The following is a 27,523-nucleotide window of genomic DNA, read 5'->3' on the forward strand; positions in this document are numbered from 1 at the left end:
GTTCTCCATACAATGAACTTTACTGCTTCTTCTACTCATTACAGTGCATTCCTTGGAAAAAGTTTTGATACAAGTATCTAATTTTCTTGCTTTTGAAAACTGCAGTTTCATCCAATTATTTCATAGGATACAATAGAAAAAAAAAAAAAACAAAAAAAACAACAAACCTCATTGCTTAATATGTGAGCATTCTTCCAGACAGATGGTACCCAATAAATACCCAGAAGCATCACTGAGATGACTATATTACAAAATTCAGGAAAGATTAATATGTAGTGCCTACTAAATGAAACACAGCTAGATCATCATTCCAGAATCAGGCTTTAAGAGAAGAATAAAATAAAAATATGTATGGCATATTCACTTAGGTGGAGGGGCTGAAGAGAGATAAGAAAAAAAAATCCAAGTATTAACTTCTTAACTGCAAAGTGTTACAGATAAAGTTATAAAGTGTTACTCATAGAAAACAATGCTCTCATCTTGAAAAACATTAATGGTTTCAGTGGCACAAGGTTCAACCCATGTCTCTTTCTGCTATATCCAACACCATACAGTGGAGTTATCCTTTCAAGGTACAAATTCTGCAGTGTGAATAGCTTGGCGATATAATTTATTTTCAAAGATCAGTTGCAAAGAATTAAAGGTTTTCATCATGCTTATGAAGCCATCATTCCTATGGACCACATAGCACTTTCTTTTGAAAGGAAAATGTTGCCTCTCATGAAAGAATAAAGATGATGTTGACAACTCTAAAAAGAGTCTTGTCAAGAATAAAGGAATATTTTATGTTTGCTATTAATTGTCAAAATAACACTGCTATAAACTAAACAGAGTAGTAAAGATTATTGAAAATAGATTTATTAGCAATTCATCATAGATTATTTCAAAATATCTGTGCTTTTTAGTGTTGTTTTCTGTTATTACAACTGATTTAACCAAAACCATACAAAAACAATCTGCTTTTCCCACTCTCTCCACTTCTTCACAGGAGAAACACCAATCAAAATGGTGGAATTTTCAAGGATCTTGATACACACTGTGCAGTGCTAAAGAAAGTTAGTATGAAGGTGTTCCTGTGGTCTTTGCTAAGATTAATTCACATCTAGATTAGGACACCATTTTGAGTTTTTCTCACAAAATACCCTGTCCTCCAAAAAAAAAAGCAAAATAAAATGAAAAAACAGAAGTGGAGAGAAATGGACACATTACTTTACTTGGAAAGAATAAAGACTATTTCATTCTGAAAGGAAAGCAGTTTTTATCTTTTAGTCAAGAAGCATCTAATACAAAGCAACATGGAAATAACCCAGAAATTATTTTGGTGTGAATTTTCAGTACAGTAGTAAAAACATGAGATATAAGATTTTCTAGGAAAGTATGCCCTTCACTAAAAAAACTTGAATAGTTGGGAAAAAGGACATTTTTAAAGCAGGTAAGTCCTTCCTTGAGTTTGAAACAAAGGCAGCAGCCTTACAGTCAAGTTGGTCTAAGCTTAGCTTGATTATCTTAAATAAATAAACATCTTGAGACAAAGGGGTGATTTGAACTTGGGGAGAGAGGGAGGAAGGGGAGGAAAAGGAGTATGCTATTAACAATAGGATGATAGAGAGGGAGAAACAGGTAACTGCTGCTTATGAGACACTATAAAGTTAGGTTTAGATATAATGTGGTAAAAGTTGTAATGTGCTAACAAATTTCAATCTCTATTCAGTTCATGATATGTAGTACCCACTACATACAAAAAATAATTATTATGAAAAATAAAACCATGATTTTTTGTTCCACAATTCATATTTTGAAAACCATAGGGAAATCTGTTTTATTCCAACTATACCTGTTTCTCTAGTACAAGCTATTATCTTTCTGACAAGTCTTGTTTCACTTACATTCTTAAACAATCAATCACAGCTATATCAACAGTATAAAATAAAAACAAAAACAAAAACAAAAACAAAAACAAAAACAAACAAACAAAAAAAACCAACCAAATTTAGATTAATTTCTTTGTGTGTTTAATAACATGTAAGACTAATTTTAGTGTGGGATCTTCTAAACCAGGCTGAAGATTAGGGGACAGTTTGCTAGGCTTTTGGGAGTACATACCCTTCCACAAAGCATCTTCCTGTTATGATAGGTCTCATCTTTCATCTGATCAGCTCCTGTCATTTTATTTCAAAAATCTATGGGCCCATCTTGTCCCATATCTAAGAGGGAATTCCTCTAAATTTCCTCTTTAAAACAAATCTCAGTTGTGATAGACAGGCCCATGAAGAAATACGAAAGCATATTTGGGCATTAGTAACAGAGATTTCAAAGAGAATTTCAGAGACTGAATACGAGAATTACATAGTAAAATTAGTCTGTTAATTTCCTCCATTTGTACCCCAAGTTTAGAAAGGCTGGCACTGTTGCAGTTACCTTAATAAAACAGTTTGGATCCTAGAATATTATTTTGATTTTAGTTTAAAAGTATGATTTTGATTTAACATGAAGCTACAGTAGCTATGAGAATATAAAGTACACTGAGGCCCTTAGGATTAAGCAACTAGTATGCTGTGTGCCTTGAACACTATAACAATCATTATGGACTCTGAATTAACACAATAGGTACTGGTTATGGATCTTGACTTGAAACAATAGGTACCAGAGGAAAACTGGTTTGGTTGGGAAGATCGGCCAAGGGAAAGGTGAGCATTAGCCAAAGATGGAGTGAGCATGCGCAAGGATGGAGTTCAATCAGCGGACACAGTGATGAAGACTATCAACGACCACCAGAGAAGCCCGTCCAGTATAACCACGCAGGCGTTACAGACATTTGCATATGATAATAATTTCCAGGAACTAACATGAATATGCTAATCATTGCTGTCCCCCCATTCTATTTAAATCAATCGGTAAAGATGACCAATGATTTCTGTAAAATAGGAATATAGATAAGATGAGGTAACTAAAAGCCAATCATTATAAAGGTCAACTTAAACGTTATGAATTTATTGATCTTATGTAACTATGACTGCTGAAAAAGTGTATAAATATGTTGTGCTTTGTACCTGTTGACGAACACGTCTTTGGCGGAGTTATCCCCCGTGTTCCCCAGCGCTGGAATAAAGAAGTGCCTGCTTATCTGCTGTGTGTAGATAAGTTCTTTCGCGATTGCGACCGCTAACAGCACCAGTGAGCAGTTTTCACTCCTTAATAGGGAGCTTCAATTATGCCTTTGAAAGTTAAAGTGACTGTGACAATATTGATTCCTGGGGAGAAAAAGGAACCAAGTAAGGAAAGCAAAATGCCGTGTAGAAGTCCTAGAGCCTCAAACACAGCAATAGCTCTGGAAACACACACCTTTTTTTTTTTTTAATTTTGCTTTGATCACATTTAATGTTACCAGTTTAGATAACTGGATGAGATACAAATCTGTATTTATTGGTTATTCTTAGAAGCAAATAATGTTCAGCCTACACTTCTGGCAGATATGTTTGTGGTCAATCTGGTGAATGACACCATCAGTGGGTGTATAGCATAAATTGGCAAACTTCTGAGAAAAACATGAACAACGTCTCCCAGAAGCTCCATTCCAAGTCTTAAGAACAGGGTTTAAGAACTGTAAATACAGAACAAGTTACTAAAAAAAAAAAAAAATTATTTCTTAGTCACGCTGTAGAAATCTGGCAAGTCATCAGGGAACTGAACCTGGGATCTTTACTTTCTCAATTAAATTATCATTACAATAGACTGGGGGAATGCATCTGTCAAAGTGACAGTTTGCATATGGTCTCTGAATTGTACAGTTGTTCCATACAGTACTATAATCTTTTTTACATTTTAAGCTTTCAGTCAGTGTCATTGATTCATTGAAAGTTGGTCATATTTTAATTTAGCAGAAAAGACTATGAACTTTTCTGAATTCAAAATACCCCCTACTGCTGTTTCATGTGTTTACAACAGTGCTTACATTATTTATGAGTTAATCAGGTAAATTTCATGAGCACTCTGGTATCATTAATGAAACAAGGCACTGCAGATTATTAACTGGATATCCATTACCACCAGAAATGCTGATTTCAAAATAAATCCACTTACAGTGCAGGTGGGGTGGGCTCCAGTCTTGTATATGTAAAACATGGAAGGAAGAAACATGCAAGTAGAGTCTCAACAGTACATGAGTGATTCCACTATAGTGCATAAACAGAGATCCATCAGGTCATTCTTCAAATAGCAATATTTTAAAAAAACAAAACAAAACAAAAAGTTGTAATTTCTTTGAATATATCTAAAAATTATCCATGAAAAGATGCTATCTGTTGGATAACATCTACATGAGACAATGAGAAAGACAAAAATACATTTTATTTGGAGACACAAGAGCTACCATACCAAAGAATGCAAAGAGGCATACAGCAAATGTATGGTAATTGTGAACTTAACCTCTGCACAGTTTTCACCCCTTCTCGTTTAAGGTTGCTATTATGAGTATTTCTATTTTTTCCTGTTCCACACGAATGGGTCTTTGTTCACACACACATCACAACGACAGTTGAGGAAGAACTATTATGGGTATGAATAAAGCCAATCAATTTGAAATAAGTACTATAGCAAGTGCCCAAGCAAAATCACTAAGGAGACATCTAGCTACCTGTGGTCTTTTTGACACAGATTTGTAACTTGCAAGTCCAAATATAAAATGCTGCACAAAAGCTCATTCCTCTTTCTGGAGTCTAGAAACTCCCATGACACTCACAGAATGAATTTGGATATGGAAATAATTTTTTTCTAGCTAAGTTGATTCTAACATAGTTGCTTTGCAAAATAAAAGCCAGGACTACTTCAGACCAATGCTTCTGAGAGTAAAAGGAAAAAGGTATTTCTAAACATAAATCCTACAAGAAATATTCCGCTGATAGTAGTTACTTCACCACTTTTTATTCTAAAATGGTTCAGATCAAAATAGTTCTATTTAATAACTTCAGAAAACCCGAAATAAAGAAACGTAAATAAGGATAAAAGGCTTATTGAAAATATGATATAAGATGGCAGTATATTATGATATTCCTTTAGTAAAGTCACTTCATATATTCGTTTTCTTTAAGCTGTGGCAGAACATTCAAGCCACTCTCTGCCATAAGCAGCCATCTGTCACATCACTGTCCTTCATATTTTTTTTTCATTCCTGTGTAAGAGCATGCACTGACTGAACATATGGCCTAGAAGGTGGACAAATGTCCCTCCTGGCTAATCAAAACTCTTCAGAGGTGTTTGTTGGTGGAAATCATTACACTTCCTTAACAGAGTGAGAAAGCTCCTTCCTTCAAGCAACCAGATGTTAGCTCAGGAAACCACTGCAGGAGGCTCCAATTCTCTAGTATTCCTTTCATCACTCTCCATAAGCCAGACTGCAGGCCAAAGCATGGTGCAGACACTGGTTGATCTGACCAGCCTTAATCTTCTCCCCAAGAAGAACGAAGGTCATACTTCTTTTCAGCTAAGTCCAATTATTAAGTATTAGGGTCCTACTGAACTGGATGAATCCAGAAAGGAGGTGGGGAGGTAGAAAAAGTCATGGCAGGTTTTTAGTATTTTACCATGCGTCTCAAGTGTTCTGATATAGTCTTAATTAGAGAGAATACCAAGAAGAGATGGGTAAGTAACACTGGGATAACTACATGCTCTAAACTACAATACCAAAAACAAGTAGAGGAAATTCAATCAGCTGTGATATTTTCATTTAACCCAGATGATGCTGGATTAGATGAAAGGATAGGGTTCTAAAAAATACTCAAATCTGGTGATGACCATGATAAGATGGAGAAGGAATATTAGGGAAGGAAGCAGTAATAAACCATTTCTTACAGAGAGGGGGAAATCCCATCTTTCATTACAAATGTTCTAGAAGAGTGTGCCCTTTCCTGAAATTCTGCTGTTACAGAATAATGCACGCCACTATTAGTGAACAAACACATTACAACCTTTCCTGTCCAAAGCATGTCTCACCACATTCTTAATGACTTCATCATATCAGATTACGCCCATCTGAAATCTTTGTGAAAATTCATCAAATGAAGGATGTGAGTTAAAAAGAAAACAAAAAGTACCTGTGCTTGAAAGGTGCCATTTTTATTGATTTGTTTCCAGGGTTTCTTGAACACCACCACTTTCCATTACCATTATCATGAAGATTAATATTAGTAGAAAATGTTTTTACTGATCTTCAAGTCAAGGTCATTGACTGATTGTGAAGGTCAGCAATTAATCTGGGATGTTCCATAACAAAAGTGGTTCTCCATTATTCAGATCTCTTGGAGAGGAATTCTGCAGTTTTATTATGCATTTTTTGACATGAACACAAATATGTAATGGCATACTTTCAACATACCTATATGAAAACAACATAGTTAGATTAACTTGGTATGATCACAAGGCACGTAAATAGCTTATTTTTTTACTTTACTGTCCTGGTTGGGGCTGGCCTAGAGTTCCCGTTGGCCTGGCAGCAGGAGGAGCTGCAGCACCCTGAGACCCCAGGGGCTCCCCAGGTCCCAGTGCCCTCACCTGTGTGCGGGGGCGGGGGGAGCACAGCTGGAGGGCTGGGCCCCGATTGGCCGGTAGTCCATGTCACGTGACATTGTGCTCACTATATAAAGGCAGGAGAGGGCCAGGAGGGGCTGCTGCTTCTGGGAGTGTGGCTGTGGGGCCTTGGTGTTTGGGATTGCCAGCCAGGAGCAGGTGGGTGTTGGTTGGTGGATGGTGAGCAGCTGTATTGTACATTACCTGCTGATACTGGTGTCAGTGTGTTATTCTGTTACTGTTATTAAACTGTTTTTATCTCAACCCGCGAGTCTCCCTTTGCCCCTCCGATTCCCTCCCCATTCCCCAGTGGGGGGGAGGGTGGGTGAGCAACTGCGGGGTGTTTAGCTGCTGAGTAGGCTCAAATGATGACATTTAGGAATAAGCTTGCCACATATATGCCAATAGTGAAATCAGTGCTTCCTATAGGTTTACTGTATTACTGGTGCTGGGAACTTTCCTGGTCAGTTGTTACTATGTTTTGTGTCATCACTTGTCTGAGTTTTTTAAATTGCAAGCAACATAAGCTATGACTAGTCAATAATTATCTAACCAAAGACCTATCTAACCATAACTAAAAAGATAGTCTTAATCCCCATCAGTTATAGGTGGCAGTATTCTTGACATAATATATGCAGAACCAGACGTCGTGACTAATGATACTGTAATCTTTAGCATGTTTATGTTATTTCAGTAGTGATCATTCTTCCTAGGTGTTTGAGCCTCTAAACTGCAGCAAATAAATGACTGAGGACCTTGTTATATCTAGAACAAACTATTAGGGTATCCCCAAAATATGACTACAAACTTTGAAGGACTACAGATAGTTACAGATATGGGAGATGTTTATTGTCTGAGTGAATTACTCCATTCTTCCCTGTATTCCAGTTCTGTAGGTTGCTAAGGGTCTTTCCGGACACTAATGATATTTGCCTTATCTTCTCGAATACTCTGTGTCTGAAGACAGGGTAAACAAGCCAGTGCTCTGTTCTGAGATGTGTCATGAGCACATTCATTCATCATCTGGATGAAGTTTAGAAGTCCCTGATCATACCTGCATACAGACGACATAACTTCTCACACTTAAATCATTTTACCAAAATAGTAGACTAATTTGTAATGTTAATTAAACTTTTTGACCTGCGTACTCACAACAAGGCAATTAGAAGCAAAAATTAATTGTTGATTCATTTTGATTTATTTGATGCATTCTGCTGCTTTTAAAAAGAAAATGCGGAGTCCCTAGGTGCAGGGGTAATCTTCCAGAGAAAAATAAACCTGACGTTCCAAGGTTTTTACTCAGTACAGTCACCTTACCTTTCATACTTTTTCTTAGAGCCATGTTGTAATTTTAAGACAGGATGTGTCCTTCAGGCTCCCTCTTAAAGCTTTTTTTAAGTTTGGTGGTTTTTTAGTTTTTGTTGTTGTTGGATTGTTTTTTTTGTTTGTTTTATTTTTTTTTTTGGTTTGGTTTTTGGCTTTTTTTTTTTTTTTTTAAGATGCTTCTATTCTCAGCATAGAGCAGAAAAAGAAGAATTCTCCTTCTATAGCTGTCTGTATACACCTTCATGTTCAGTCATGACATATATGCGTTTTGATGTGGAAGTTTATACTGTCTTCTGGAACAGCAGTCTTCTAGAACTTAGACATGCTTATACCCTTACATGTGCCCTTCCTCCATACCATCTCCCCACTTTTAAGCATATTTAATCCATGAATAATAGCAAGAAACTACAAGATTTAGGCAAAATAACGATACAGTTTAAAGTGTGATTTTTCTAAGTTGCTTGCAGGACACAAAATATTTCTTATGCCCTTTCACCTATGACAACCTCTGAGCCCAACAGTTACTTCCTAGGCTCTGAATAAAATGTTTCTATCTAAGATAATTGCATGGTAGTAACTAGAAAATTAATTCTGCTTTCTTTCTTCTGTCTTGCAATTTTCCTGCTGGTGATATTTTCTTTACATTGATCTCCCACAAAGTGGCAGATATCGTTTAAGCTGTTCCTGTTAATTTTGATGACAAGAGGAAAGCTATTTTCCCTAGTAAATGACTTGATTGCTTTGCCTGTAGGAGAAAGAGCAGCAAATGGATGGAGTGCACTTTGGCAGATACCCATGTTTGTGAATGGATCTTCTTTCTGCACATGGTGCTGTGATATAAAATCAACAGAAAACTATTAGTTTCTTTTAGGGAACCAGTTCTTCTGAACGCTTGACTGAGAGTGAAGGTATGGTAAAGATACAGTGTGGGTGAGAGTTACTGTGATTTGTTTCTTTTTTCTAGTTCAAGAGTTCTATGGGATTAGAAACTTGATTTCTTTCTTACCAGATGCTTATTTTCTTAGGAAAGATGAGCAAAGGAGAACTGTCATAGGTGCATTAAAATATCACTTAAAAAAAAAAAAATTGCTTTTTCACCTAGCATATTTAGGAAAGGAAAAAAAAAAAAGTCCTTAGTCCAAATTCCTCAGACCTATCTAAGTGCTTGTCTGTCTCCTTTGGAAGTCAGTGGAAATTAAGCACTTACATCACTGGACATTGTGCCTGCCTGTCCCTAGTTGAAGTCACTTTAAGGCTTTCCAGAATGAGAGGCGTAATGAAACAAGCTACAGAGATTAAATAAAGTATACCAAAACTTCAAAACCTGTCATTCTCACTACGTTTGCTCTATTAAAATCATAGACTCATAGTGTAATTCTGGTATGAAAGGACCTGAGGAGGTCTCCTGTTCAACCTCCCACTCAAAGCAGGGCCAGTCAAGTGATTATGCCAGGTTGCTTAGGGCTTTACCTAGTCTGGTCTTAAAAATCACAAAGGAAAGAGGCTGCATAATATCTCTGGGCAACCTGCTACACTGCTGGGCTGTCCTCAGGGTGAGAAAGCTTCTCCTGATAGCCAGTTTGAACCTTTCTTTCAACTTAGTTTTGCCTCTTATCCTCCTACCAGGCACCACTGTGAAGAGCCTGGGTCTGTCTCCTCAACACCCTCCACATAGGAACTAGGGTCTGCTGTTCAGTTTCCCTGAAATCATCTCTTCTCCAGGCTGAGCAATCCCAGCTTCCTCAGCCTGTCCTCAAAGGGCAAGTGCTCAGCCCCCAAACATTTTGGTGGCCTCAGCTAACTCAGCCTAGTTTATTGAGGTCTTATACTTGGGACATAAAACTGGGTGCTGCATTCTGGACAAGGTGTAACAAGTGCTGAGCAGAGGATGATAACCACTTCCCTCTGTCTACTGGCCATAATTCTCTTAAAACAGACTATGACACTGTCGGCCATCTTTGCTGCCAAGGCATACTGCTGGCTGATGTGTAGTTTCCTGTCCATCAAGAGCTCTGAATCCTTTTAAGCTGAGCTGCTCCCCAAACAGCCCCAGCCTGTATAATTGCAAAAGTTTCTTCCTTCCCAGGTGCAGTGCTTTCCATTCGTCCTTTAATCACCTGAGGTTCTTGTAGGCCACTGCTCCACCCTGTCCAGGACCCCCTGAATGGCAGCCCTAGTTGAGTGCAATCCAAAATCTTCTTTAGGTTGCTTAAAGAAGGCTTTGGCTGTTTACCCACCCAGGACACGGGGTCTCCCATCATGGACTCCTACCACAATGCCACCAACACTTGCCTCTCCTCTGGTCTTGACACACAAGTTCGCACCCAGCTTGTTGTCCATCCTTTACAAGAGCTCCCTACATTTGAGCTGCTATTTCATGCAAAGAACACCTCCCCAAGTTCCTTTGCCACGAACTTCCTTGCCAGTCTTTCCTGAAGAGTTTCTACCTGTCCATTGCAGGTCTCCAGCTGTGAGCTGCTCCACCGTGTCTCAATCCTCCCCTGCATTTCTGTTGGCTAAGAGGCTCTTGCCACATTTTGTCAGGTGGATCCCATTGCTCTCATTCTCAGCCTTTAAAGAGGTTCCTGTATTTGTAAAAACTGAATCCCCATCTATGACACAACTTCTGTACAAGATGTTGATGTACAGTGTTGGCCTACACCCTCCCCAAACCCTTCCCTTAGATCAAGGAAATGTCACCAGGGCTCCCATTGCCCACAGGCTCACCCCAGTACCCTGAAGCCCCACCTGATGTCCTTAGGGTCTCCTCAGGCCAGATCATTGGTGCCCACATGGATGAACAGCAGGGGGATCAGCTGTTAACAATGTGGAAAATGTGATATTAAGAAATGATTTAGTGTGGTTTTTAAGATCATATCTTAAAATGCTTTGTCTGAGGATTCATTAAGTGTCTAGATTTCACTTTCAGCAAACAACTACCTGTTGGGAAAACAGCAGATGTGTCCTTCTTTCCGTCTTCAAAAGGGAAGAATTAAGAGTATTTAAGAGATTCTGCATCTGGCACAGATTCTGTTTTCAAGTTCACAGGGTGTAAACACACAGAACCCTCCTCTAGGAAATGAACTTTAATCAAGCTGAAGTTTCTCCTCTGCTAAGCATTTTTATCTGAAATGTAGTTCTGGCTTTATATCGGTGTTACTGAGAGCAGAATGTTATTCATTACAGTCATCCCCACCTTTTTTAAATGATGTTATTTTTAATCCTCAATTTTATCAAGGCCTTTCACATGTCAGGCTGATGTTTACAGGATAGCCAAGGAGCATCTTTATTTTTAGTCAAGGTTCTCCTTTAAAACACCTTGCCACTATAATGTGTCTGTGTTTGATTATCTAATCTATGAACAGATCAGTCCTCTCAGGAAAAAATGTTAACTTGCTCCCAGGAGGCCAGAATAGCTGTTATATAGACATATATCTGCATCCATCTCTCCCTTGCATCTTCGTGATTCTGGTAAAATAGATATGTTAGCAGCAGAAAATACTTTGTACTTGTATCCTAGTTTCCATACGTGGATCTTGAAGTGCTTTTCCAATGTTAACAAAGATAAATAAATGTCATTTAAGATAAATAAGTCATCCAGACAAATATGACTATCAATAGTTTATGGATGGGGAAGTCAAAATACAGGAAGCTTAGATGACTTGCCCAAGGTCATACTGCAAACAAACAAGAAGATCAAGGAAAAAAAAAAAAAGGCTTATTTAAACTGTTAGGTCATTTTTAATTCCCAGCTATAAGCTTGAAAAAATATTTGTATTGCTATGAATATTTTGACATTTTAATTAAAATAAACAACCAGTTAATCAGTTATTATTTAATCCACTAAATCTTTTTGGGGAAAAATTAAAGTAATATCAAGGTGCAAAATTACATTTTCAAAATACTGTATAATGTTCTCCAAAGGCATTGCACACATATCTGTCCTTAGGGACACATTCTGTAAGGAGGCTAAGAAGCTAATACCATGATTTATGTCCCAGCATCTTCTTCATCATCACTAGCATATGCAACCTATGTGCTATAAATGTTTATGTACCTACTGGTAGACAGGTATGAAACAACTCAAACATCAATATTAGTACAAAAAACTAGGAGCTATACCTCAAACCATGAGAGGGGGGTTTTCAAATTAGATATTGCTGTCAGCTACATGGTGAGGCTTGAGGTCTTAAGGAAAACTCAGAGCATGCTCATACAAGAAACACCCTGCAAAAAAGAGAACAAAATGGGACAGAGGTATTTATTTGCCTATACCTGGCTACTTCAGATACGGTGGGATGTTTCATTTGGCCTCCAGCTATGACTCTAACAGAGTTGAATTGTCCCTTTGGTCCACTGTCATATTTGCCAGTCTTGTGTAGCTAATATCCCAGACCATATCAAGTATGACTATATACTTGTATTTGGGCAATTCCACTCCATGCATCCAGGTTTGTTCTTCTTACATGAATGTAGTGAATGTAGGTCCAAGTCCTCTCACCTTTGTCTCCAAGCTATGGGGTCTTTCTGTTACAGCAGCTCTACTTTGCATAGATTGCTATTACAACAGTCTTGAGTGACATTTTCCCACAACCTAGGGTGCCCTTTAACAACTGGGCAAAAGACTGATACATTTTATTTTATTTAGCTCAATGCACATTAATGTTTCCTGGAAAAGGAGGCATTTCTAAAAAGAAAAACTGACTCAAGTTGAGCCCATGGTGTAATACAGCTCTCAGGAGCACGTAATGTCCTTTCATGAGAGAGAGATGAGCTCTTGTCTGTTCTCCCAAGTTGCACATAAACAAGTCCACCACTATCCTGAACTTCCCAAAGTGATATTGTAACCACAAAGTTATTTGGGGATAACACACCGGCTTTCTCACGATTTCTTAATGAAAGTGGGCTGAACTCCAGGGCACAGTCCATGGCTGAGGAGCCCACTACATGTCATGAACATATAAGTGCCTTTAACAATGTATACATTAATATAAGTAGCTGTTAAAGCAGATGCTTCACATTTAGCAAGAACACATTCTTTATCAGGTACATGGCACAAAAATTTAAATCCACAGCTAGAAGCCTCTGTGAAATCCAAATATCTGAACTGTATTTTATGATGGTTATTGAAACACTAGAAGCAGTTTTATGATGTGTTTCTAATCTGCATCAACCATGTAATCACTAATCAATTCAGCCAAGAAATGCTAAATGTGATTTACATGGGCCTTTTATTTGATACACACAGAAAAATCCCAAACTTGAATCAATATACAGTATGTTACTATAACCTGCACACTGGGGTTATAGAAGAAAAAAACACCTTCTGTTTTTGACTGGCCTTGTTCATCCAGTAGCCCGTCTGCTGATTAGAAAGCAGATCATGCTTTCCTTGGCATTTATCCAGTTGCTGTCTGGACTGAAAGGTTACAGAAGCACACATTCCATTGCTCTGCAAAAAGTAGAAAGGCCAGCAAGTCACATATCCTCAGTGCTTGAGGCAGAGAAAATACTGTTCCCGTCTCAGAGTTTCTTTCCACCTTCAGTCTTCTAAGGGAGTGTCTGACTTAAGATATCAACCTGCATTAGCAAGTTTGGAGACTGAGAGTTTTATTCATTTTTTTTGTCAGATTCTTAAGTGCAGTGTAGCAGACAGCATGAGATTTACTTCTCACCTACTATGTATACCATAATTTCCACATAGAAACCTGGTTCTCCCCTTCCTATTTGATTTTCATAAAATGTAAAAAGTAATAAAGGTTGAGACGAGCTAAAATTCAATCAAGTGGATAAAGATAATTGTTGAGATCATTGCTTTTTCAATAAGGCCATCTCTTCTTTAGCCACATATCCATCAGAAATGTTCTGATTTACAGGAACTTCCCTGATTAAACAACACAACAAATAATTTGGTAACAAATGTGCTGAAAACATTATTGTTCAGCTTGTAATAAGGTTCTTCTACACTACCCTTTATAAAAAAAAAAAAATCACAATCCCATCAAATCTTCTATTTTAGTGAGAGGCAAAATTGCATAAGTCTGAATGCTCAAACTAGTCCTTTAGCTTAAGCTAGTGCCAAAAAGCATCTACATCAATATATGTCTGCTTGACACAGCATAGCCCCGTGCAGTTGCACCCAAGTTATCCAACAGTGAATTAACATCAGTTACCACAAGCAGTATAGTCAGATTATACCAGCAGTCTCCCTACCTGTACAGACCCCACACTAGCACAAGCTAATATGGCAATGTCTGACATGGCACTGGAGTTATTCACAGTACTGAATCCAGACAGAATGGCTGGTTGGAAATAGTAGAGTGGCATTGGCTTCAGAGGTTTTGCATAGCATGATACTCATTGTGAGCTTTGTCCTTGCTGAGCCCAGACTAGTCAGGCTTTTTCAGACTAGGAGAAAGATCATGACTAACTTGTGGAGTCTTCAACCTTTTTTGCTTTTTATGCCCTCCCTTCCTATGCAATGTCCATCACAGTCAGAACTTCTGTATGTTGTCTACAGCTTCCTTCCTAAGCCAGGTTAGAGGTCTAACAACATGGTCAGCCATACCATCCCAAAATTTCTACCCTTAAAAATCCCTTTTAACACACTGAATTTGCTCCAAACCACATTGGTGTTTCTATATAGCAATCCCCTTTCTTCCAAACTTGACCATACAGAAGACATGAAAAGCTTGTAACAAGCTTTTCATAAGTGTTGAAGCCTGCAACTTTTGTGTTTACTATACTAAAACCTATGTGAGAACTGAACACTGATCCCAGCAACTTTGTTCACCACATCAGTAGCAGATAATTACTTCCCAGAAAGAAATTTAGAAATGTTTCATCGCTGTACTAACACAAGTTCAGCAACAACTTGACTTCTTTACACTGTGAGCATGACAAAGAAAATCTACTGCATTTTCTTGGATGACCTTAATATATTTTCCTTCTGATTTTTTAACTTTGCTTAAGATATGATACAGCGATTTTCAGGTAGAAAAGGAAAGACTAAAAAGCATGTAATTCAGCTCACAATGGATTTTACAGGCCTCAATGGAATTAATTACTGAAAACTTGCACATGTAGTAATTAATTTCATGCAATTCAGCACCATCTGCAGATGTATTATTTCCTTTCAAAGCCACTATAATTTGATGTAAAATAGAAATTGTGAGGAGTTTTTAGGCAGCAAAAGCTTTTGTATCTTGTTTATGCCAAAGCAATTAGATAAGGAAATTAAATATTATTTGAAAAACATAACCTCTTTTTCCACTGAAGAGAAAATGACTTCCAGTTGTTGGTAAGGGAATTGCTTGCAATTACAGAGATTTGGGGAAAATAAACTTTGATTTAGGACTGGTTTTCTGGTTTAAAAAGATATTCTTGGGGTTTTTTTTGTCAAAAATCATTTATCATTTGCAGGTGAAGTGTATTATTGCATCAGACTTTGTACCAATAACAAGCAAGAACTACTGAATATACATCACACTGTTGAAGCAAATTCCAAAGCTACATTATATTATTTACATGTAAGATATATAAAAATGTTACTTTAACTAATTTTCCCTTCATCAGCTTATATATATCTTGTCCCGGAACAGAAAAAAAACTGACTGCAACAAATGACACGAGCTACTTTTCTTTTATTCAAGGGAGTTTTTTTATCCTTTTTGACCCCTATTTGGGGTTCATCTCTACTGAAGAAGTAATTCCATAAACCAAAATTAATTTAAATTAAACACTTCCTTAAGCAGTGTCCCGAAGTATTCAAGAGCATTCCTCAGATGCATCTTTAAAGTCTATACATTTTAAAGCCAGAAATAATTTCAAAGAACAGATTAGAACAATGTACTAGAATTTATTTTATGTACCAGCTGAACTATCAGTTTTGTGCTGGAACCTCTAAAAAATCAATCTTCATTTTTTTCCAGATATTCACATAACACCTAACACAAGAGCTGATTCTGCTGTAATACTGGGATTGGAAAAGATTATGTGTTTGGGATGGAGGCTATATTCATTGAGCACAGCTTTTTTTTTCTGTGATATGTTAGGCAGCAGGCATTGTTCTTTGACAGAAATAATGAATGGGTTACAGCTACATCAACCTATGCCTATTTAAGAGAGTCACATTATCACAGAATGGTTCCTGTTTTGAAAAAAACCATGTAATTATTATTTGCATTTGTTAGCACTTACAGTATTCAATTTCAGCTGAGAGCTCATTGTCCTCTGTAAAAAACAAACACTGTGGCAATAGTCAGCTAAAACAATCAAAGAGCACAAGCCTTATAATTGCAAGAAGCAGCACAAGGCCAGTCGGGCTCTATATATTTTTCACCTGCTGATCAATGTCTGGACATATTTTTCCTTTCCGTCAAATATCCACTGACGTCTTGTGTCTAACAAGCAAAGTAGGCAACAGGATTAAAATTACATTTAGAGCTAAAGGAGATGTCATCATGATAGTCATGTATGAGAATATCATAGAGCAATACAGATGACCAATTTTAGTACAATTGCTTATCAAAGCAAGAAGCAGTAAGCAAGTAAAAACTCTTTCCAATCAATTTTACAAAGAAAACATGAAGACTTACATGCAACAAGTCTACTCTTAAACAAGAAGGATATCTTTACCTAGATAAGCAAAGCTAGTAAAACATGAAACAATTACAGGGAGGTGTCCTTATTTTTGAAGAGCAGTGCTAATCCAGCTTTTTGATGAATATGCACTGAAATGGAGGTGGTGACTGGATCTGTAAAATCTCCAGTTCAGTCCTAAGAAAGAAAAAAATTTTGAAAGTGAACATGAGTGTCATTTTGAGAGCCTGAATAGGGCAATAAGATTTTTAGAAAAGGACCTTGAAATCACACTTCTAAAAATGCCAGAGGAATTGGTTATTTTTGTACTATTCTTGCTGTCATATTCACTGACAAGAGAAGAGATGAATAGTTTGAGGGAGGGGAGGCTAGAGAGATTCACTCACACTGCAGCCTTAAGATTTCCTCAGGCCTGGATTGACTGTCATATTCTGATCCTTCTGTGATGTTTATCACAACAGGTTATCACCAGTCTTTAATGTCTTTCTTAATGAACATTGTCATTCTCCTTACTATGATAAAAGGGCAGAGTCATATAGTAAATGCAGAAAATCCCATTATTTTAATGCATTTGCATAAAGAGATATTCATGCTATGACAAAAAAGGCTCGGAATATATGCCGTCCGATGACTGAATTGGTAAAACAAGCAAACAAAAAAATCTTGCAAATCATTCTTCCTCCACACAGGTTTAAGATTATAATCTCCTAGTTCTTGGTGCTGCTGTACATGTACAAGCAATTCAACCTCATGAAAGTTTTAATTCAGAGGACTTAAATCATTGATCACTTTTTTGAATGAAATTATTCAGCCTAGTTACCATTATTTCTGGATAATCTTAAATAAACAACTGATGCAATAAATTTATAGTTATATAGTAAAAACTTAAATTTTTAGTTAAATGCAGTGTTCAACATGCTTATTTTTGTGTTAGCCCTTTATGGACTTTGTGTTATATGATACATAACTTCATATAACTTTCTGTTATATGTTGCAAACTCATTATTAACATCAATAAACTGTTTCTTACAGACCTGTTTCTTTGGAGTAGTTCAGGTGACAATATTATAATAAACCCATGTCATGATGATGTGTATCCTATGCTGTAATGAATGACATCAGTCTTTTTCCACTTATTAAAACCTGTCTTATAGAGACCCCAAACCCTTGAGCAAACATTGTGTGGGGATTACATGGCTTACTACTATAAATATTGGTACAACTGTTAATTGTGCTGTAAATGAGGTAGACAAACTTTCAGCCACCATACATGCTCAAAGACTGATTTTTTTCAATTTCTAGATACTGTAAATGGTCGCATTTTGTTCAGCATGTAACCTTATTACATACTAAATCTGTCTGTAATATCTACTTTATGTAGCCAGAGCTTCTCCTCTGTCATATCTTTAAAAAAGAAAAATATTGTTATAAGTTAGAAATGAGAAGCAAGAAGGTTTTATCAGTCTAATGGTATATAAAAGTACATAAAAGAAACAAACACACATAAACAAGTACGTGAGAAGACTGTCAATGCATAAAGGAACTGAAATATATTAAAAGGCTTATGCAGTATGCTCGTTCTTCTTATATGAGCCTTTGAACTGTACCCCTTCAGGTATACTTCTGATTCAAATCTTCTAAGTGTCTACAAATCTTTGTAAAGCCTTCCTTTCCATTTTCCTAAAGTAACAGATGCAAGAAGACAAACTAAACAAAACTAGATGTCCTGGGTTTGAGTGAGTGATGGGACTTTTTTCATAGCAGAGGAGAGGGCTACAGAGGTGGCCCCCTGTGAGAAGCTTCTCAAAGCTCCCCCAGCTCCAAGTTGGACCCACCTCTGCATCAAGGCCAAAACAATCAGCTGCAACTCTTCCATAACATATTTAAGAAGGAACCTTGGAGGAGGAGTGGGAGTTGTGACATCTATGTGAACATCAAGCTCAGTGGAAAAATGGAGGGGAAAAGAGGTAAGGGGTGTGCCAGAGCAGAGACCCCCTGTATCTGGTGGTGAGATGGCAGGAGTGTCCCCCTTGCCACCCATGGAGGTCTGCAGTGGAGCAGATGCCAACATATGGCCTGTGGGGTGTCCCACACTGGCTCAGGTTAACAAACCCAAAGGAGGCCGGGATCCTGTGGGAAGAAGCAGCTCCCACTGTTGTAGTTCAGTGCTGGGAGGATTGCAGCATGCAGAGTGTCCCACATCAAAGCAGCTCTGGAGGGGCTGCAGCCTGTGGGAGATACTCTAGTCAGGGAAAGTTTGTGGAGGGCTGTGTCCTGTGAGAGGGGAACCACACTGAAGGCGGGGAAAGAAGTTCCAGAAGTTCCCCTCCCCCCCAAGATGGGAGAAGCAGCAGCACTGACTGCACCTCCCCATTCCCTGCCCCCTGTGGCGCCGTGGGGAGAAGGTAGAGATATTGGGAGCAAAGCTGAGCCTGGGAAGAAGGGAGGGATGAGGGAAAGGTGTTTTCAATATGTGGAAATGCTTTTCACAGTCCTACTCTGTATGTTAAGTGTTGTTGTTAGTGTCTGTATTTTTCTTTTTTTTTTTGTATTTCCCCTACCGAGTCTGTCTTTTGTCCATGACCATAATGGGTGATCCATCCCTTCCTATCCTTATCTCAAATCCTGAGCCTTTGCTTATTTTCTCCTTCCCAGTGCTGGGGGCAAAAGGGGAACTGAGCAGCTGTGTGGTGCTCACTTGTCCTCTGAGCTCAGACCATGACACTGAATTGAATGACTTCCTGTTTTCACCTTCTTCTCTTCATTAAAAATTCTTCTATGTCACTTTATACTGTAAATTCAGTCACAGGTTGACACAAAGGACTCTATGTTTCATATCATAGTGGTTGCAGAAGAAGAGAGGTAATTTGAATATTTATGTGTGGTACACTTTGATTTCTTCCCTGGAAAATTTTCAAAAGTTGGTTTTTTTTTTTTTTTTCAAAGATACACATTTACAAAACAGCATAGGAATATCACATTCTAGTGAACAAAAGAAAATAACAGCTGCTCATTCAAACATTTAGCTCTCCAGAACATAAAAAATGTAGGCAACATGATATACCACAAGGCTTGCAAGGCATTTAAAAACAAACATCTTCTAGAACTCACCTACATCTCCTACAAGCCATAAGATAGCAATTTCTTAGCACAAAATTCCTAACAAACTTTCAAATCTTTTCCTGTCTTAAATAACATTGACCATAAATACTGAGAATTAACAGACACAGATCATAGCAAGAGTAATTAAAAAAAAAAAAAAAAAAAAAAAAAACCAACCAAAATACACCAACTTGCAAAGCAAGTCATTTGCTCAATGACCACCTCCCTTTAATTGTCTTAGATAATTCAAATACAATACTGTCTACTTCATCTCTATTATGTTTACCACTGAAATTCTATTTTCTAGATTGCAGCTGCTTAAAAAAAAAAAAAAAAAAACAATATAGTGTTCAATATCAGGTATTAATACCACCAAGACACCAAGGTTTACTTCTACTGACAATAAGGACATAGCACATTTCTGCTCCATGTTCTAGTTTTTGTACGTATTCCCAGTGACATAAAGCATATACTTGTTTTTAATTCATTTCAATTTTTAAATATAAAAATATTTGTCATCCTAGTGGTTTCTGTGTCCAGATGAAAGTTATAGGTAGATAAATAAACAAACAATCTAATTTCTCTGTAGTCAACACTATATCCTTAAGAAAGTGAGGTAACAGAATATCCTTATGCCCATGAAATTTAATTAAATAATGTTTAAGCTAAAACCCAAAGCAGAAAACAATATTCCTTTGACTTTAGTAGATTTTGACTCAAATTTCACCATGTTCACAGTCTTGAAATAATCTTTCAGTCTATCTAGTCCCACTGTTTCTGTGGGCATACTGCATAGCAGAAAAGATGCCTGCAAAATGTTTATGACTTTAGATAATAAAATGACCCCTGAATGTTTGTAAACCAGAGGAATGTACATTGATTTGTCTGATGGTTTAGCCATTGCTGTGACAATTTCTGACACAGGTGTTGTATCTAAGTTAAGGGTAGCAGCAAAAGGAAATAAACAAGTTTTCAGTGCCACAGAAAATTAACCAGTACCTAGGAATTCTCCTGCGAAAAAGAAGCCCTAAAGTTGTCAAATGTACCCAAAGTCTGTTTGAGGCCTTCTCAAGTCATCAGGTGAAGGTCATTAGTGCAAACAAAGTACAGTGCCCTTTGCCAACAGCGTGGAAGAACAATGCGGCCAGTAAAACATCATCAGTGGTTGCTGATTCTCATAACCCATGGGAATTCACAACTAAGTCCAGTGAACAAAGTCCTCATCACACTTGCTACGGTTGACAAAAAATATACTAATGACCCTAGAACTTGAACAGAATAGTTTACGAACTATTGGGATAACTTAGATGATTTAAAATAATCCTAACTTTAAAACAATCAAACTGAACTTTATCCAAGGATAAACACAGAGTAAAAGCAATCTCAGATTTACAGCAGTTACCTTTAAGAATTTGTGTATGGCAGGTGAAAGAAGACAGAAAAGGAGCAAACAGGTAGTAGGGAATTTTAGGTTAATTAGCATATGATGAATTCTCAGGTGAAAAATAATCAACTGGAAAGATAAGTTTACTAATAAAAAAACAAGTCAAAACAACTTAATACTCTTGTAAATCAATTTAACATATTGTGATTCAAGAGAAATAGCTTATCCTATATATGATGACTCACATGAGAGTTTTTAAGCAAGCTAAGAAAACATGAGCAAGATTAAATCATTCTGGAATAGGTCTGTTGTTAGAATGACACATGAAGAGGAATTCCTCAGACTTCTGCTCTGCATCCAGCCTTATTCAACAATTCTGTTTGTGACCAAAAAAAGACAGACTAGAATGTTGGTATTTTTAAATCTCTGCTGCCAACAAGAGACTGGTAGGACTGTGTGTATTTTGGAGACTAGGGTTCAATTCAAAATTATCTTGACAGAGTAGGTAAATAGCCCCCAAAATTAATCTAGCATGTGAAAGTGGGAATAGCTGACCACATGCTGAAGAACAATTTATTGGTTCTTTGGAAAAGGATCTGGAAGTTATAGTCTATCAAATATTGAATGTGAAAAAGTCAAGCATCAGGATGAAAGATATGTGATGTCTTCCTTCCATTCCAACTCCATTCAGCACGGGAAACACTGTCTTTACTATAACATACCTTCTCTCTTCAGCAAAAGCATGAGTTTTACAAAATACACATACAGAACAATTCGAAAAACTTCAGAAGATCAGATGCATAAAGAACAGTCTGTTAAAATAAAAGGAAAAAAAAACGAACTGAGGTTGTTTACCATAAAGAAACGTTGTCTGAGAGAAGAATTCTGAAAATTATCTCCAGTTCCCTAAAGACTGCTGCAGTAAGAAAGAAATTAATCTCTATTCCACATGCATAGTTGATATGAGAAGAGAATACCTTAAACTACAAGAAACAGTAATTCAGGTGAGACATTAGGACAACTTTTTTATGACCAGAAGTGAAACACTGGAATAGTTTACCTTGAGGCTGTGGCATCTTCTTTGTTTGTGGACTTTAAGAAAGAGTTGAGCAGATCTTAGATGACAAGAGACAAAAAAGGAATAGGTTACCTTAGGAGAATGCAATTGATTAGGTGACCCCCTAAGGTGTCTTTCCAATGTATTTTTCAAGATAGAGCAAAACTTAAAATTATGCTTCTGTGTGTATACATTAAACCTTGTGCCCATTCTGCCACCTCGCTCCTATGTGTTTTCATCTTAGATATTTTCAAGGAAACTTTGGCTCTGCAGCAACCACTTTCATCTTAAACAACTCCTTCAGTGATGAAGCATGTAACAAAATTTTAACTTTTCTTCAACAGCATCAGAAAAAGTAGTTTTCTCTGTATTTCAAAGCCAGTCTACCAAGTAGCAAGATGACACTATTTATTTTTACACCAGACATGCAATTTTTGTGCCTTTCTGAGACACTGTCATTCCTGACAAATGCCACTCCAGAGACAGACCCCAGGGACTTCCTCTCTGCAGAATATAGTACCAACCAAAAGCCTCGAGGGATATTTAAGGACTTTTTCACCATCCCTGTGGAAGCAATAGCAACTGAAGCAAAGTTAGGATTAGAAAAACATGCATTGCATATACTTTTTCTGTGCCAGCTGCAGCTTGCTAGCTCATGGAGAAGAGTGATGACCCCAGTTGCACCTCCCTTGTATCAGTGCTGCTGGCTGTACTAGCCAAGCACTCCTCCTGTCTGGGCTCTCTGGGACCTCAGTGATTAAGAAATCAATTGCCCCCAATTTACACACCTGCACATCCTTAGACCTAGCTGCAGTCTGCCCCTGTGCCATTAAAAGAATCCACATGAGAAATAAAAAATTCAAATACTGCCTCTTTATGACAGAGAATGAATAAATAAGAGTGAAAGATTTATAGTACATTAGCTATTGGAGAATTCAACCACTATAAATATAGTGTACTCTTGAAATTATAGTGACAATTTGGAAGTAATTGAAGGATACTATGTGTAAATGTGTCTCTATATACAGGCAGGTCCATTCACCCAAAATTGTAGAGAATAAATAACATGCAATACAATTTCTTTTATACCAAAATGACACTCTAGAGAAAATGGAGAACAGAAGCAGGATAATGTGACAGAAAAAGGCAGACAAAGGACACTGTAAAAATGCTCAGGAGAGAGAAAAGGAGAAACAGGAAAAATAGGACAATGTGCTAAGCAAAAAACCTAGGCTGCAAAAAGGGTAAATAAAGGTTGGTTGATGTGATATGCTAAAACAAAGAGATTAAATTAAAAGGATAGGTGTAATAGGGAAGAAAAAATAAAAAGACATATGACAAAAGAGAATAAAAATAACAGAGTAATATACTGAAAAAAATAGCTAACATGATGCAGATAAATATAAAAGTAGCTCAGTGCTAAAAGAGAAGAAAGGAAGACTCAAGATAGGTTAGACATTTCTTTCCTGAGACAGAGACTTACATGAAAATGGCACGGGTGCAAGTATGTGAAAAATTCAATACATGAGGAAACCGTGGGGAAAAAAGTAAGATGAAAAGCTGTGAGCTCTGTTATGGTAACGATTTTTCTTCTGTGCTGACGTGCTCAAGTTTAGTAGTACCCATAATGGCACAAACACATTCTACATAAAGCTTTGCACCAATTTCATAAAAGACAGGATTTTTGGAAATGAGAAAGATAGTGGTCTGATGGGGGTGACAAAAGGAGCACAGCTCACAGCGTATACTTGTGGATATTATATTCTCAAAGAATATAATTCATAGTGCTAAAGGACTTCTCTTTCTTCCTCCAGTGATTTTCCATATGCTCATTGCATACTAGTGACTCAAAGTAACATGTACACAGAGGATTACATGCAAGAGGCCACAGAGCACCGGGGACACTTGACATGGGATTGGAAGAAATGACACAGGGTCTACAAGAATCTGGTGTTTTTTTAAAAGTAGCACCTGGAGTACAGGCATATCCTAATTTTTCAGAGCATCTAAAATAGCACTAGATAACTAGACAGCCAAGCCCAACCCATGACCTAGTTCTTAAGGGGATAGTGCTTGATTTTGTTGGACATAATATCTGCCGTAAAGGTTTTACAACTGTGTGAATAGAGCTGTATAAGGTCATTTCACAGATGTGTTCTTAGCAGCCACTAACAGGCAGAAAGAATACTACCTCGCTAACTTGTAGCCTGTCTGTATGTGATGTGACTGGGAAGTTGCTGGTAGGAAATTGCTGTGACTTTCACCTTCTCCACTACTTCTCCAGAAAACTGAAAACCTAACTCAGACTCAGAAGTTCATTGTAAACCAACAGCCAAGAAACAGTTCATAACTAGTTCATCCTATAAAGTCATCACTCTTTCACTAAGGGAGAAATTTGTATATTCATCACATATTGGGAGGAAGTCCTTAAAGACATCGTCTCTGCACACAGGATTTACATATAACTATGTCTGCCTCTCACCCTCTTCACTGTGCCATGTGACAGGGATTTCAGATGGTATGAATTTGAATGGGAGGAGCAAGGACTACTTCTTCTTCAGAGAAATTGATTCATACTGAAAATTACTTTAAACAGGTTCATATTTAGATTTGGCCGTATCTTCAGTAACCAGGAACGTAAACTGTTGGTGAAATTAGTAGAAACCATAATGCTTTCTACCAAAAAGTGTGCTGCAAAACTGAGACTGACATTCTACATGGGAAGTAATACTTTTGTCAGCCTTGTAGGATGAGAAAATACCATTTGCTAGTTAGCAGGGCATGAGAACAATTCCATTCACCTGAACCAAGCATAAGAACAATTTGCTCATTCTCAGCCCTTGACAGCAGAATTTATGAGTGGTTCATATAATGTTAGAGACTTTACACTGAACCAGACAAAAAAAACCCCAAAACAACCAACCAAACAAAAAACAAAACAAAACAAAAATCCAAACGCAAAGAAGTCCTCTACTTTACCAGTTATTCTTGCCATATAGACAGTTTCCTCAGACCTTTCAGGATATTGTGCACTGGGAAAAAGTGAGAACAATCTGGGAATCACTGAGACCAATCCATCATCCAGGCTTCAAAGAGACGGGAGTTAAGGTTGTTGCAAGACTGTTCTTTCTTATTCCTAGCACATGAGGTCTGAGGATCAAGATGAGTCTTTAAAACTAAAGGGTGAGAGAAGTAAAACTTTTAAGAACAAGAATTGTCCTTAAGAACAGTACATAGGAAATAGCAGTTTTAAGTTGTTTCACAAGTAATAAGCTTCCTTAGCAAATCCAGGGCAGACATGTGATCATCCCATTGAACACCTGGCACTTGAGACTTTCTCCTCACTGATGTCTCTCACATAAAAATAGCAACAAGACATAGGAGAAGAGGATGCACTTCATCTTCCTCACTTGGTCTTTCCAGAAGGAGAAACTGACCTCACTTGCATCTTCAGTGGAGACTACTGATTTTCAATATTCTTTTCAGCTCTGCTTTATTTGCTTTGTGGGCATCTTTTTCATCAGATTAGCAGCTACATGGTCTATTTATAATTTTCTTACCCTTTTGTTCCTCTGTGAAAAAAGCTGGAACAACATTTGTCTAACCAGTACCAGATACACAGTACAGGAGTATAATATAGGGAAATGCTGTTATTATACATTCAAGCTCTTAGAATGCTGCATTTGTGTCAGAAATATATACTATACATGAGATGATGTGTTCTGCTTTCAATTTTTAAAAATCTAACAGAATTTCTTTTAGTTAAAAAATGTTTTTAATTCGTCTAACCTGCTGAAAATCCTAGAGAAAAAGCCCTCTATAAATAAAAGTGAACATGAATTTGTGGGTTATCAATCATGGGATAAGTACAATACCTTATTGGAAGAAGAGGAATATGTCTTTATAGGTTTTCAGTAATTTCACATCTCATTTTGAATAAAATTGGCAAATAACAAAGAGTTGTTAAATACTTCAAAATTATCAGTTCCTGGTATTGATGTGTATCAATGATTATGATGTGCAGCTTTCATAATCAAGCAATAAACATACTCACCTTCTAGCTAGTAATTAGTGTAGATTTGTAGAATAGGATTCTAAATGTGTGTATTTGTCTTCAGCAGTACCTTGTGCCCCCAGCTGTATCTCACTGAAATCATGGCATATTCAACAAGATAACTCAGTGAATAAACTACAATTAGCATGAATGCCAAGCCTGGCTATTTTGTTATATGGTTTTAGGGCATATTTCTATTTTCTTTGTCAGTCAGCAGCTCTAAACTCAATTGCGCTTCCTAATTATTCCCAAATCACTTATAAGTAAAATCTCATTAGTTGTATGTAAAATGTATTGCTGTGTTTGGGATCTTAACGTACAAGTGGAACCCCGCACACTTTCTTGCTTACTACAACAGAAATTGAAGATGTGCATGAAAAGGTGAATCATTCCGTCAATGCAGGTCCTTCAATTGTCAACTGCAAGATTAGAACTTTCTTTGAAAAGACTACTTCCCTGAAGATGCTCTTGTACACTGTATTGAATCAAAGACCTGTACTTTGAACTCTTGAAAAAACGTATCAAACTGGAACTTGTGAGCTGGTTCTATTTGCCATCTGTAGAAATAAAAATTTGAGTCAAGGGAGAAAAATTTTTATTTCAGTGCACTGTAAGCATGGTTCCACAAGCAGCTGAGATTCATGAGATCAGACAGAGAGAGTGAAAACACAAAGCCAGTAAAGGCATTCTCATGTTCATGTGTATGCTTCTTAAGGAATATTAGAGGCCAGAAAAAACTTGACTGGTTGGCCTGATTTCCTCTGTGAAAAGCATTAAAACAGTAACCACAGCAAGGAAAAGAACACTATTGTGAGATCCTTTACCTCTCTTGCCTCTGCTTTTGAAAAGTCTTCTCAATACCAGATTTAAGAAACACTGCATAATACTGCATTTTAAAGCAGTTCACCAGAAGACTACAAATGGTTCCAGTGGAGAGGCAGAGTAAGATACTTGTTGTCAGTAGGCAGTTCAATGATTGGGGTCTTATGAATCTGTTATTGTAAGCTGAAGGTTTTTGAATGCAATAAAAAAAGTCTGCATTTTGAAATATAAGTATTGTATTGTATTGTATTGTATTGTATTGTATTGTATTGTATTGTATTGTATTGTATTGTATTGTATTGTATTGTATTGTATTGTATTGTATTGTATTATTTATATATATTACAGGAGGGACATTCCACTGGCCGAGTGGAGAGGCTTCAAGTCCCCCCAGCCCAGCAGCGGGGCACCTTTCTGTGACCACCCGCCCGGGCCACGGGCACTCCTCCTCCCTGCCCCTGAGGGCAGGACGGCGGGCACTCCTCTGAGAGCAGAGGCGGCAGCTCCGGCGGGGGGGTCTGCGCCATCTGCCCCGGCGGTGGCCGGTGCCTCCCCCCAGCCGGGGCTGCGGGAGGGGGAGGCCGCAGTGCAGGCCTCAGGCCGCAGGGAGCGCCCA

Source organism: Tyto alba, unplaced genomic scaffold, assembly GCF_018691265.1.
Source record: "Tyto alba isolate M040663 unplaced genomic scaffold, T.alba_DEE_v4.0 Super-Scaffold_40, whole genome shotgun sequence".
Classification (NCBI taxonomy): domain Eukaryota; kingdom Metazoa; phylum Chordata; class Aves; order Strigiformes; family Tytonidae; genus Tyto; species Tyto alba.